The sequence below is a fragment of the Artemia franciscana genome, chromosome 5 (assembly GCF_032884065.1).
Source record: "Artemia franciscana chromosome 5, ASM3288406v1, whole genome shotgun sequence".
Classification (NCBI taxonomy): domain Eukaryota; kingdom Metazoa; phylum Arthropoda; class Branchiopoda; order Anostraca; family Artemiidae; genus Artemia; species Artemia franciscana.
This window is the reverse complement of record NC_088867.1, coordinates 38,194,315-38,198,758: the sequence shown is the minus strand read 5'-3', so window position 1 is coordinate 38,198,758 and position 4,444 is coordinate 38,194,315.

The window sequence follows — 4,444 nt, the reverse complement described above, 5'->3', positions numbered from 1 at the left end:
TATACTGTCTTCTTTTTCTAGAAACAAAACAAGGATACTAGAAACAAATGGTTTACTTTTTTAACGCAGTTCTTATCGAAATCCTTTGGTACCTCCCAGCATTTGAAGTTCTAATTCTCGACCATGAAATTTTTGCCGTCAAAGTTCTTTATCCCTAAAGAAATTTTGTGTTAAACTGATCTCCAAGCGTGAAAGATTCTGCTTTTGAAGTTTACACTGGATTTCGTCAAAGTGTTTTTTTTTTTAAGAATTCGTCGTTGTTTTATCCCTCGAGCAAAGTTCTGAGCTAGACCCCCTTCAAATTTCGAACCTCTTTTATTAACCCTACTTTGGATTCCACCAGCTTTTTCTCGATCACGAAACCGTGAATCCTAATATAAACTAACTTATTTTTTATTTTATTCTTCTCATCAGTGAGAGGGGAGAAGGGATTTTTAAATAATTCAAAAAAAAGAAGTCATCACCGCAATCTTCTCTTTTTCCTCAGATAAATTCCATAAGCGATTCTTAAGGTCTGAATAGATAAATATTCCTACGATCAAAATTTACATTGAATTTCCCGAAGCCTTTTCGATCAATTGACATCGTTCTTCTCATCTTCCAGTGACGTTCAAAGTTAAATAACCGTCCATAAGCTCAGGTCAGGTATTATCTGTCTTTCGGGCTAAGAAGCTATAGGCATCAATATTTTATTTCTGATATATCCTCAAAATAGGGAGAAATTTTAAACCTCCAAACGGAGTTCCAAGTTCTGTTTGCATTGTCATTTAGAAACTAGTTTTTCTGCCACCTATTTTTTTTGCTCGAAGAGGGCATTACTATAAAAGTTAGAAAAGGAAGTTTTCGGTAATCTCCTGTACGATAACTTGTGATATAGTCATATCACCCTTGATAGCTTTTGAAATGGTAAAATTAAACTGATCTTACCCTACAGTACTTGAGAAAAATAAAAACAAACAAAGAAGGAAATCAATTACATGAACAAATCGACTCTCATATGTGTCAATTAAACAAATGATCTGTTTTGGGAAAACCTTTGGAACTTAGTTTATTTGATCACTCACGATTAAATGTAATCTACGACAAAGACAAATACAAAATATTGTCTCTATTTTTTTATTTCAGTGTCTCTATTTTCTGAGTATATCCATCTTGTAGCTATCTATTTTCTTTCAAAATTGGATTTTGAGTTATATTACTTCACAGATATTCTCTGTATTGTCAATATAATGGAAAAACTGGACCAAATAAGCCTCGGTTTCTGTAAGTGAATATTTTTTTTAAACTTTATTTTGGTCTGATGATCTCTAATTTTTCTTTCTTTGTAGCTTGTTTCTAAAGTATATATACCGCTCAAAATTTTTTCTTCTTTAACGAATTTCTAAATTGGAAGTGTCCAATTTAAGTGTCAACATCTAAATTGGATATTGCATGGACATTATTAATTCAGTAAGTTTTTTGTGAAGAAAATCAAAATTTCGCAATAGGGATTATAGTGACGCATACGTATGAATCAGTCGTGCTCTTTGACCAGTTTGACTGGTTTTTCCCAGTAAAGGATAATGGATAACAGCAAGTATGTGCATTGCCCGGTAATGAACTTTTTGTAAAACAACTGGGAAGAAGGTATTGAAGAAGCTACTATTATCCAACACGCAATAGACTTTTTTGAATGCGGTGTTATTGCTGATGCGAAAAGCGAATTTTGGGCGAAGGTTGCGCCTAATGATAATTGCCCCCGGCGCATTGGTGCGAAAGCTTCTGCGAACAATGTGAAAGATATTCTTGATTTTATTAAGAAACTGGACTCTGAGGAGGTATCAACTCCGATTTATGTGATCAAGTCTCCAACCGAGGTCCCGGTTTTGCCCGCAGTCGCGTATTCTAGGCTGTCAACAAAGGTGAATCGTGTGGAACAACTACTCAAGGTTGTTGCCACCAAGCTGGATGTTTATGAACTGAATTACCCGCAACTGCCGAAACCTGCAATTCCCGACTCGCATGCTACTATTGTTGTGTCGAACCTTCCATCTACCCTTTCGGACCCAATAAAACGAAAAGATCTGATAGATCAGATTGTGGACACGAATCAATCACTAGCATTCGCCCCGTTCGTGACAAACTGTTTATCAATATAGATAAGTCAGTTGCTGAAGATTTCCGCTTACCGGTGACTGGTGCGTTTACTGGCTCTTCTGCGAAAGTTCTAACCAAGAAGTTTTACGGACTCCTGAAGGGAATCCCGCCTGATTTTGAACTGTCCCACCTGATATCGTGCCCTGGTGTTTCTGGTGCCTCTAGGCTAGGGAAATCGCTTGCAGTAAAACTTGAATTCTCCGATGCAACATCAAGAGTCGAAGCATTTAGATATGGTCTCAAAGTTGGATACGAAATCCTAAGTGTTTATGAGTTCAAAGCGATTCCCCGGTGCTGTAACCATTGCCGATCCCCTGACCATCTCCAGTCGTCTTGTCCCAGTGTTACACCAAAATGTGCGCGATGTGCCGGTCCTCATGTTTCAGATAGAGACTCGCCTTGCAATTTGTCACCTAAGTGCGCAAACTGTGGAGGTGATCATGTTTCGTTTAGCCTCACTTGCCCTAAATTGAAAGCAATTGTCAGTCGCAAATTACCGAAAACAAACTAATGTCTGAATCAGTATCACTCGTGTCCTTCAATATTAATGGGACGAAAAACAAGGACCTGACCATTGATGAACTGTAAAGTAAGTTTGACATTGTATGCTTTCAGGAACATCTTTTGACCGCAACGAGTGTTAATTTCCTGCGCCGCAGTTCCGCCCACTTTGTTTTCACAACAAATACTAAATCTACTTTTGGAAGGCCTTCAGGGGGTTTAGCATGTATTATAAAACAAAAGCTCAGCTTTCTGTCCCCGTCATGCTATTTCTCTGATGAACATTTATTGGCTATAAGACTTGGTAAAACCGTATTGATAAACACTTACCTGCCTCACGATGGGAAGAATATGACATCGCTTAATAAATTCTCCAAAGCATGCTCTAGTTTGAAAACTCTCCTTCAAAGTATAAGCAAAAATGGGTATGAATTTATTATTATTGGAGATATGAACACTGATGTAAAACGTGATTCTGCTCGTACTGTGAACCTACTTGATTGTCTCCCTGACTACAGAATAATTGCGAAGGATCTACCTTTCTCGCATGTGCATAATTCCGGCAGCTTATCGGATATTGATCACGTGATTTGTTCCCCGTTCATTACATCTTCAACAGTGCATATCCACGAAGATGAGCAAGATATTGATCACCTTCCTTTATCGCTATGCTTTTCGATTAGAAAAGATAGTACTGACCAGGCTTGTGCTCCTGCCTCCAAATGGTTCGTGCGGAGTAATTGGAAAAATGTTAATATGCCATTATATATTTCAACCCTGGCCATTCTCCTTGGTTCTTTACGTGTACCTTTTCATCTACTCCAGCTGAGTGTTAGTCCTACTAAAAGTAATTACGATCTGAATCATTATTACAACCAAATCGTGTGGTGTTTAAAACGCGCTGAGGAGGTTGCTGTCCCTCAGGAGCGAGTGAGGATAAGTACAAGGAAACCAATCTGGTCGTGTGACCCTGAGCTGAAAAGTGTGAAAAATAAAGCCAAATTGTGGCTGCGTATATGGGTTGCTAACGGTCGACCATTAGCTGGGAATGTGTTTGAAATAAAACAAAAAACTAAGCGTGAGTTTAAGAAATGTCTGCGATCGAGCCGTTACAAAGGGTTAGACTATCCTACCAATAAGAAAGAATGGGACAAAGTGATTAATTCCGCTAATTTAAATAACTCGGCAAATCCTAATTGCCCCATTACGCCTTCCGCATGGTCTGACCACTATTCAGTTATATTTTCCAAAGTGAATTATGCAGTGCACGCGCTTTATTCGAAACTGCTTGATTCGGTTCTCCCGCCTTCCCTGACTCAGGCACAAGTTATTCCCGTTTCAGTTGACGCTGTAATTGCATCTGTTAAGAAATTGAAATCAAGTTCTCTTGATATTGACGGTATCAGTGCTTGTCATCTAAAAATAAATTGCCCGTCTTTGTTTTTCCATTTACAGTTGTTTTTCCAAATGTGCCTTTGTTGTTCCCTCGTTCCTGACAGCTTTTTGTGTGGAACTGTCACTTCTGTACTTAAACGAGGTAAGACTCCTTTGGATTGTTCTTCTTACAGGCCTATCACGGTTGCTTGTAATTTTAGTAAAATCCTTGAACACATCCTACTTCCTTTCATAAGTATGAATGCTAATTTCGGGGAGAATCAGTTTCGTTTTCGGTCTGGCATCGGGTGCCAGCACGCTCACCGTGCTCTTGCTTTCCTTCTTAAAGATGCTTCGGCTAAAGGGTATGGTCTTCATATTTGTGCTCTTGATCTTTCTAAGGCTTTCGATAGTGTTGTACATAGTCAGGCTC